The 10,866-nt window shown below is 36.5% G+C and overlaps 1 pseudogene; it reads right to left on the minus strand.

Moving 5' to 3' along the window:
* Positions 1-9,247: 9,247 nt before the first annotated feature.
* LOC125124538 (olfactory receptor 2T2-like) lies at positions 9,248-10,154 on the minus strand (annotated as a pseudogene).
* Positions 10,155-10,866: the final 712 nt, after the last annotated feature.

The raw sequence follows: 10,866 nt of genomic DNA on the forward strand, positions 1-10,866 counted from the left end.
AAGATGTCCACCAGAGTCTTGGAATGTTTACACATCAGTACTGAATGGTGATCACAAAGTGAACAATGCAGTGGAAGGGTGTCATGGAAAATTTCAAAAGCTGATGATTTTGGATTATTCGTCAATGTGGAGTGTTACTGCAGTGTTAACAGATAAATGACAAGGCAATAAACAGATTCTAAGCCAGGTTCTTTGTTATCACAGTTAAATTTGGCTAGCAAATTCATGATGATACTGCTGAAATCAAATGTGTATAAATAGAATTGTTAACATACATAAAGCAAATTATCAGGTTGTTAAATACTTGAGAGCAATTACTCATTGACTTAAGACAGACCCTGCCAAACTTCATGAAGGGGACAATCAGAATAAAATTCATCATGAATTACAATGAGAATAACATAAAGGAAATAGTAACACACATAAACTTTTTTTTTTCTTTTTGCTATTTCTTGGGCAGCTCCCATGGCATATGGAGGTTCCCAGGCTAGGGGTCCAATCGGAGCTGTAGCCACCGGCCTACGCCAGAGCCACAGCAACACCAGATCTGATCCGCATCTGCAACCTACACCACAGCTCACGGCAACGCCGGATCGTTAACCCACTGAGCAAGGGCAGGGACCGAACCCACAACCTCATGGTTCCTAGTCGGATTCGTTAACCACTGCGCCACGACGGGAACTCCCACACATAAACTTTTGATTTATACATGAGATCATGGGCCAAATGTTTCAATGACTTTCAAGGATCTTTTTGTCATGGACCAAATATCCCAATGGACATTTTAGACATGAAAAAAAAAATAGGATCTCTTGAAGTTTCAGTGTTTTAGACAGGACCAAAGGTCCTCAAAAAAAAAAAAAAACAAAAAACCTCAGAAAATCTTAGGGCTTAACTTAGACATGGTATGTGACCCTAGTGGGAACCCAACTTGTCAGCAGAAAAACCATTACAAATTCCAGATTAAAGCTTGGATATATGTGTGTATGTGGGTAGGTGTTACTAACTCTTCAGTAACTGTGATGTGAGGGACATGATGCTACTTTATGATTCCAAATCACATCATGCTATAGAAGCTCCAAAAGGCAAGAATGTTAAACAGGCTTTAACACCATAAAGAAAACATTTCATTGAAACAAACTATGAACAACTTTTACATGTTGAAATTTCCAAGCATTGAAAAAATATATAAATGAATATAGAGTGTTTTCTTACCTAAGAGATGCAAAGTCTGTAGAAATGGTGATTACAGTAGTTATTCCAGTCATTCTGGTCATTGTTGTTGCCACAATTAATTGTATGTAACATACTACATGTTCACTTGTATGACTATAAGTACTGTATGTGGAGTACACGTGTTGGACAATCTGAAAAATATACTTCTGCTAAATTTAAACTCAACCCTGAAAATGGGTCTTGTGACTACCCTACAATTTTAATATTCCTTCTTTGTTCATTTAACAGCATGTTTCCCAAATGCCTTTCTTTTCTTCTCAATTTTTTTTATTTTTATTTTTTTTATATAATGATTTTTTTCCCAGTATAACTGGTTTACAGTGTACTGTCAATTTTCTACTGTACAACATGGTTACCCAGTTACACTACACATATAAATCCATTTTTCTCACATTATCATGCTCCATCATAAGTGACTAGACAGAGTTCCCAGTGTGATCCAGCAGGATATCATAGCTAATCCATTCCAAAGGCAATAGTCTGCATCTATTAACGCCAAGCTCCAAATCCATTCCCATTGCCTTCCCCTACTGCTTGGCAATCATAAGTCTATTATCCAAGTCCATGAGTTTCTTTTCTGTGGAAAAGTTCATTTGTGCAGCATATTAGATTCCAGATATAAGTGATATAATATGGTATTTCTTTTTCTGACTTACTTCACTCAGTATGAGAGTCACTAGTTCCATCCATGTTGCTACAAATGGCATTATTTTGTTCTTTTTTATGGCTGAGTAGTATTCCATTGTATATATGTCCCACTTCTTCCTAATCCAATCATCTGTTGATGGACATTTGGGTTATTTCCATGTCTTGGCTCTTGTGAATAGTGCTGCAATGAACATGTGGGTGCATGTGTTTTTTTCAAGGAAAGTTTTGTCCAGATATATGCCCAAGAGTGGGATTGCTGGGTCTCATGGTAGTTCTATGTATAGATTTCTAAGGTACCTCCATAATGTTTTCCCTAGTGGTTATACCAGCTTACATTCCCACCAACAGTGCAGAAGGGTTCCCTTTTTCTCCACGCTATGTTTTCTCTCTTCCTAAAATTATAAATTATATGTATACAAAATATTTACTTTCAAGTCAAAGAATAGGTCTCATATTCACATCTTGGACCATAAAAACATATAATTTTACACTCCTCAGTCATTAAATATCAGTAGGATTACTAAGCTGGCAAAAGTTTACACTAGAATGCTATTCATATCTGCTCCTGCAATCTAGAACAGAATTTGTCTGATTCCTTCTTACTTTTAAGCCTCCATGACATAAGATACCATAAGATGTCACCTAAAGTAAATGCTTCTCTTATTATGATATATACTAAGTTATTGCACTCCATAGTTAAATTTTAAGGAATTCACTCACAAACATATTATATACACACCAAAAAAATCAGAAAATATGAATTTGAAAGCCTACAACATATTAGAAAAGTAAAATACTTTTTTCACTATGGGGGGAGAAATGCATATGAAAGAATGCCCATAAATAATAAAGACTCACCTATTGTTGTAAACAACTCAGTTTTGCTAGTGTGAATGTCCGTCCCAGTTTTCTACATTCCCTTCAAATTCTAAGATGTCACTTTACCCTTTGCTCCTCACAGAGTTTAATCATATTCTTCTGTAGAATGTGCATCTCTCTGCCTGGTGGGGAAAATCAAGGGCCTGAAAAATAGTTATATGATGCTGGGAAAGTCAATCCTCCAAGTGTCTCATTGGCCAAAACGTTAGAAGAGCAAACTTTATCTTCAAAGTTATGGGAGGATTTTTTCTGAAGGCCCTCATGATTGCAACCAGGTATCTAATAATGTTATCAAAATGTTGAGGATCTTCTCTCACTCAAGATAAATTACTCTTTATTTTGGTAACTGTGGAAGTAGGACAGGCTCCAGAATGAGAAATGGTATTAGTTTCTGAATTTGAACATGATCAGCACATACAATTTGTTTTAGTCACTTTAATCCCTATAGAAAATTTTCCCTATATTTAAAGCAAACATGATAGTAAGAACAATTATAAAATTTATGATTTTAAATTATAAATCTAAGATTCTAAAAGCATTTATTTTTAATTAAAAATAGCACTGACTAGTTCTCTATCTTGAGACTGAAACAATTTATTACATGCACAGCATATGTTCTGATCTTGTTCTTAAAAGTACACAGAGATAAAGATTTTTACAATCTTTCAAATTAGAGGGGACCTATTTGTTGGGAGACATGTTTCTACAATCTTTTATTAGTCTCTCTGCTTCTATTTTCTATGCTGAAAACTCCATCTTGTCCTGTTTACTTTACCCCATATTCCTGCTTGAAAAACAGTTGCAGTGCTGGTAAATGACTTAAGCTTAAGAACAAAGACCAAAAGGTGTAAGTTATTCATGTGGTCAGCTGAATGAGGACATAATGCCTTGTTCTAGGCATGCCAGACCTGTGCAAATTGGCATGCCATTTGTACAGCATGATATGTCCTTTTAAGAATAAGAGGAATATGCAGCTCATGGCCCCGAGGGGTTTGTGAGAGGTCCTTAGCAGAATATGCATCAGCAAGGAGAATGAGGTACAAACCTAGGGTTGCTACAGAGAGGCATGGTATCTGCAGAAGCACAATGATGATTCTTTAGATGCTGTGCATAGTCAGCTAAGGCCAGGCTTCCTCAATGCTAATGATTGTTAAATGCCTAAAAGTCAGAATAAAAGCTTAACCAGCTACCAGCTATGTGACTTTTAAAATAATAAAAGAACTATATCCTGCACCTACAACCCTCTCCTCACTTGAGGTAATCCGAAAGAACACAATAAAAGCAGTGTGGTTTCTTGAGGTGGCGCTCTAGGTCCCTGAGACCTTGAGTCCCCTGGTTCCCAGCTTTGATTAAGATAATTGTCTCAGGGTCTTGTTTTATGTCAACTTAAGTTTCATAGCACCCATTCTTCAACCCTCACCTGTTGAGCTGGCCTTGGACCTATTATTTTCAGGGAGCGCTGAAATACACCAAATTTACATTCATCTTTCTTTCATGGAAGTTTTCCCACAGTTTATCCAGGGATGTAGAGAAGCAACTGACCCTGTGGCAACTTCATCCACTCTACAGAAGGTGAGGTCCAGAGACAATGATTAGTGTCCCAAGGTGGTTCTTTACTTTATCTTCTTATGGTTATTGGCTAATGATAAAAATCACTGCCCTTTTTAAGTAAACAGCATAGGTTCAGGAAAGGTACAAAATAATGTCAACAGGTATACATATTCCTAAGCCCTGGTTTAATAACTAAGCTTCTAGTCAATATGGAGAAAAAAAATCTTTCTTTCTAACACCTGAGCAAAGACCTACCTGTGACACTTACCTCTTATTTGCTCCAAAGAAGAAAGGATATCTGTGACAAGCTAGCAAAAATCAATAATTATTCTTTGCAGGAGTCACCATTTTAAATGCTTAAACTGGAATAACATCAGAATTGGTGAAAATGGAAAGAATTTAAGGATGATTCTTTCGGTCCCAGCTTCACCATTAACAGGAAATTCTGTATGAGCTTATGAAAGTTACCTCATTTCTTTCACTTTCAGTTTGCATTGTAACTCTTCAAAACTGGATTTCCCAGGGGGAAAAAAAATGAAGCGGTCCTCTAAAATGAAATGCCATTCATTTCTAAAAACTCATACTCTTTTATATGATGAAAATTTCTTGGTACTTGGGATGAATCAGGGAAAAAAAATCAAGATCCCTGTCCTTTTTTACATGATGAGTAAAATCTAAGGTAATGGAATAAAACTCCAAATCTAATTAATTAAAAGGATATAAACAAAATTGAAAAACCAACAGTTTATGACAAAGATATTTATTTATCACATAATATTTTATAGTAGAACATAAACCTTAAAAATATTCTTGAAATTTAATTCTCTGGGATTTTTGAAGAAGTACTTGATGGATGTTTGGCAAATATTTAGGAAAATCTTGCTAGGCCTGGGGATTTAATCAGAGCTATCTTTAAAACAATGCACCCTGAAAACAAAACATTATAAAACAAAGTAAAACAAACAAACCAAAAAACACAAAGAATCACTTCTGGTGGTATTAATTATATATGAATCAGCCAATCATTTTAGTTGTATTACCTTTTGATATCATGATATTATTCATTATTACAATTGTCCTGCCTTATATCATTCACTTCTATATAGAGTATCTGAAGATTTAAATGCTTTATTTTCACATAGTTATCAAAGCTGTCAACAGGACTTCATGCAATTTGAGTAATTTTACTTGTCAGGGATGTGCTCTCATTTCCAGGCAATATAGATATGCATACTCTCCTTCACATTGAATAATTCTCTATTTTCATTTTTGACTAACATTCCTTTATGTCTAAAACCTTTCTTGATATTCAATAAATGGTTAATAAAATATTTAACAAGTAAAATTTACATCATCCATGTTACCATTTTATATTTACATATTTTTTTCATTTATTATGTAAGTGAAATAAATGGAAGAAATGGTTCAGTTAATTTTATGCATATATACCTCATCCTCACAGATACCCCAGAGGGGATCTAACTGCCACTCAATGTGGAAAGTCAGATCCTCTGTAGACCAGCCTAGCAGGAAAACAGCAGAAAATGAACATAGATGTTCAGCATGTTACTCTCAGAGAGACATTTTTCCCCAGGTCATTACCAGGGTTAAAAAGCTGGCAGCTGCATATTGTGCCACATTCTTCCCTCATTTGGAAAGTGTCTATCAACTAATAGCAAAATTTAGCATAAAATCACAGGAACATATATCTGAAGACATGGTTCTCAGGTTTTCATCTGCCTCTTTCTTGCATAGGATAGGCAATAGTTTGCTCTAAACATCAACTTCTCTATCTCCCATGAGCTAATTCCTTCTCAAAATATTTGGCAGAACTTTTTTTTGTCTTTTTGCCATTTTTTTTTGTCTTTTTTTTGTCTTTATGCCTAGGGCTGCTCCCAGGGCATATGGTGGTTCCCAGGCTAGGGGTCAAATCAGAGCTGTAGCTGCTGGCCTACGCCAGAGCCACAGCAACGTGGGATCTGAGCCACATCTGCAACCTACACTATAGCTCACGGCAATGCCAGATCCTTAACCCACTGAGCAAGGCCAGGGACCAAACCTGCAACCTCACGGTTCCTAGTTGGATTTGTTAACCACTGAGCCACGACGGGAACTCCCTTGGCAGAACTTTTTGAAGATCAAAATCAAAATGAAATAAGGCATTTGAACATGCTTTGCATAATGGCAACTATCTTTTTTCTACAATCAAGTATAGTACCTGACATCTTGCAATTATACAATTGATATTTTAAATTAATTTTTAATTACTATAATTTATTACTTCCATTCTCAAATTAATACATTATATTTTAATAAAGATCAAAAAGTGATGACCCCAAATTTTCTTATATATGAATGTGTTACTATAACTGAGAAAAAATTCCAAGTCATTTTCATAAAATAGGATGTGTCCCTTGAGTGAGAAGGGAGGACATACACTATATATGATATGATTTAATTGTTTAAATTGTATTAAAGTATAGCATACAATAGCAAAGTACACACATAACAGGTGGCAAGATAAATCATCACCAATTGAACATACCCATGCAACAACCACCTATATGTGGAATAGACTCTTGTTTTGGCTTCTTTTAATTCTTTTTTTTTTTTAAATTAAAGTATAGTTGACTTACAGTGCTGTACCAACTTTTGCTGTGAAGCATAGTGAACCAGTTATATATATATATTTTTTTCTAATTACTATTTTCCATCATGTTCTATCCCAAGAGGCTGCATATAATTCCTTGTGCAATATAGTTCCACCACATTGCTTATCCATTCCAAATGTAAACTCAAAGTCCCCTCTTCCTATGTCCCAATCCCTAGCTTTTATGATATCTCTAGGAAGCAAATACATCTCCATTACTTGCTGTTTTTCAATACTTCTTTATCAATAACCCATGTTAATTGTAACTTCTAAACATGAAAATGATTCATCTTGGAAATGTAACAACAAAAGTCAAATGGCAACACAGATCTGGCAGGACAGACTGAGAGGAAATTAGAAAGAAGGTACCAATGCCCAGGGCTGAAAGGAAATGTGAATTATTAAGTGAAAGATTTTGTGGATAGAAAGATGAGAAGAGGGCCTAACAAAGGCAGGGAGGAGAAAGTAGTAAGTATTATTGGCAGAAATTCAAAGGAATTAAGAATATGAAATTGAATTGAAATGACATTGAGGGTATTTTATAAATGAATCCTGGCTAGTTACTTTACTTGAAGAGATCAGTTCATACAAGTCATTCTTCTATCTCTTTTCTATTTGTTTTAAGGTGAGATCCAATTTGGGGGAGCCTTCCCAGGCAAAGCTAATCTTGTGATTATCATTTTGATGGCAGTATGTTTGACTTGCATCAATATCTATGGAGGAAATGTTTTTCAGTCTGTGTTGACACTAGAATAACATAATGGTGAGTAACTTTTTCATAATCTTTTGTCAACTGCAAAACCACTAAAAAGTGAATCCAACATAGTCTAACTACTATTGATAGACAAAATAAATTCTAAGTGAATCAAAACATCTTTATTTTTCATATTTCAACATCTTACACAAAGTAGGAAGTTAAGACTAGGTAAATAATGGGTGAATCATCAATGATTGCAGTCTTATTTAATAAATATTCTTTCCTAATCATGCATCTATCAAAACACCACCCTTAACCAAAAGTTAATTAAGATAAGAAATATGGAGTTCCCTTCCTGGCACAGTGAAACATACCCAACTAGAAACCATGAGGTTGTTGGTTGGAATCCTGGCCTCAATCAGTGGGTTGGGGATCCAGCATTGCCCTGAGCTGTGGGGTAGGTCACAGACATGGCTCGGATCTGGCATTGCTGTGGCTGTGGCATAGGCCAGCAGCAACAGCTCCGATTAGACCCCTAGCCTGGGAACTTCCATATGCTGTAGTTGTGGCCCTAAAAAGCAAAAAAAAAAAAAAAAAAATGAGAAATTTGATGAAATATTGGAAGACAGGAGAATTGACAAGAGAGCTGGGTTAACTAATGAAAGCTCTTGGCTTATACATTCTCTGCTCATCTATATCCATCTTATTAGGGAATGAATTAAGTAGAACTGTAGAAATGCTAGTATCTTAGTAATAGAAGTCAATTTTAATCAATCAGTACATATTTATTGATTTCCAGGCACACAGTAGACTCCATGTACATAACTACCTATAGTTTAATTTCAGAGGTTAGAGAACACAGACCTACATAATACATAAATAAGAATACAGAACCCCCAAATCAATTGAATTGTCTTCACAAGACTCTTTAAAATAAATCTGGTCCATATTATCACTAGAAAAAAAATTAATTGTTTTGGATGTTTGACATTATATCAGCAAGGACATGACAGTCGTTCCTTGCAGTCTCTGTTCAAAAATTTGTCAGTAATTCAGACACAAAAGATACATGAACTCATGTAATATATAAAAATACCTACTTAGGACTTTCAAAGGTATGCTTGGCCTGCCTCGGATGATATATTTTGGCCATGCCTTTCAGCAGGGAGAAGTTCCCGGTGCCAGAGATCAAACCTGAGCCAGAGCAGTAACCAGAGCCACAGCAAGGACTACACTGAGTTCTTACCTGCTAGGCCCCCAGAGAACTCCAGGCCTGGGATAATTTACAATGCTACTTTAGGAAAATGCTTTCAAGAAGATGTCTGCCAGTGAATTCAGACACAAGTTGGCTGATCCTCAGATACTGTCTGTCTTCAGCTATAGTTCTTAAATGATGCTGACAAAGAGATAATTTTGCCTGATGTAATTTAGGATTGTCAAAATTATTATATTTGAGAACCAAGAACATCTTCTCTGGAATGAACATGTGCCATTGGTCAGAGCACAAAGGATGTTTGTACCTGGTCTCTGCTCATATTTCCTGGGCACATCCTCCACTCTGACTTTCTAGGAGGAAGCATATCTCCCTATTTCCTTAGAGCTGTGGACACGTCTTTATTTCTTAAGCTGTAGATGAGAGAGTTGAGCATTGGGGTAAAAACGGTATAGAAGTCAGATAAAACTTTGTCCTTCTCTGGTGTGTAATATTAATGTGGCAGCACATTGGTGTAGAAGGCTTCCCCATAGAAAATGATCACCACCATAATATGGGAGGAACAATTTGCAAAGGCTTTGTGCTAGCCCTCAGAGAGTTCATCTGGTGCACAGTGAGCAGGATTCAAGCGTAGGAGACAAAGATGATGGATATAGGGATGAGCAGCATCAGTATACAGCAGGCATACATCAGGGTCTCCATAGAGCAATGCATCAAGACATGATAGCTTCAGCACTGCGGGGATCTCACAGAAAATGTGATTAAACTTTTGGGACCCACAGTAGTGGAAACTAATAATAAAGGAAGAAGCATGAATCCATCTAGAGAACTGCCAACCTAGGAGCCCACCAAAGTAAACAAGCAAACCCTGTGGTTCATGAGGAAAGGGTATCAAAGAGGGATGAAATAGTCACATACCAGTCATAGGCCATGAGGCCCAGAAGGAAGAATTCCCCTCCAATCAGGGTCAGGTAGAGGAAAATCTGAACTTCACAGCCCAGGAAGGACATGGCCTTTTCCTTGGACAAAAGGCCTTGCAGTATATTGGGGACAGTGATTCAAATGTAGACAGTGTCCATGATGGAGAGATGGCTGAACAAGAAGCACATGGGTGTGTGAAAACAGGAATCTGTGTGGATGAGCAGAATCATGACCACATTGGCTGTTACAGCCACCAAAAAGATGGAGAAGACCACTGCAAAGATAAGCCCTGGGAATGTAGGATGTGTGATGAGGCCCAAGAGGATGAAGTCAGTGGAGTTCTGGTGAAATACTGCCATGTTCACATCACGTTTTAGCTCTAGAGCTGCAAAGACAGAAAGTTGTGGAGTAAATGAATAAACCAAAATAGGAGTTCCTGTCATGGCACAGTGGTTTACGAATCCAACTAGGAACCATGAGGTTGCGGGTTCTGTCCCTGGCCTTGCTCAGTGGGTTAAGGATCTGGCGTTGCCTTGAGCTATGTTTCAGTGACTGAATTACTGAAGTAATATATTTTCATAAAATCCATTCCCTACATTGAAGTATCAAGAACAAATAACCCTTTTTTTTTGCTGAAGCGAAACTATTAGGAATAATAGACATTTTTCTCCAGTGAGTTAGTCAAACATGGAGTCAAACTATGAGTAATATTCTAGATAAGTAAAATTCCGTAAGGGGAAAATAAAAAGCAATTTTATGTTGGGCTGTGCTGAAACTTAAATTTACTCAGTTGAGGGGGAGAAAAACAAATGCCTGCATGCTTAATAAAATCTACCTGAATATCAAATATTGGATCTCAACAAGTTTGATGAAAGTTAGCTACTTCTGCCTTTCTTTATTTTTATTTATTTATTTTATTTTATTTTATTTTATTTTATTTTATTTTATTTTATTTTATTTGCTTTTTACAGCTACACCCTAGGAGTTTCCCAGGCTAAGGGCGGATTCAGAGCTACAGCTGCTGGCCTACACCACAGCCATAGCAACACATGGTCTGAGCCCGGTCTGCAA

This window comes from Phacochoerus africanus, chromosome 4 (assembly GCF_016906955.1).
Source record: "Phacochoerus africanus isolate WHEZ1 chromosome 4, ROS_Pafr_v1, whole genome shotgun sequence".
NCBI classification, from domain to species: Eukaryota; Metazoa; Chordata; class Mammalia; order Artiodactyla; family Suidae; genus Phacochoerus; species Phacochoerus africanus.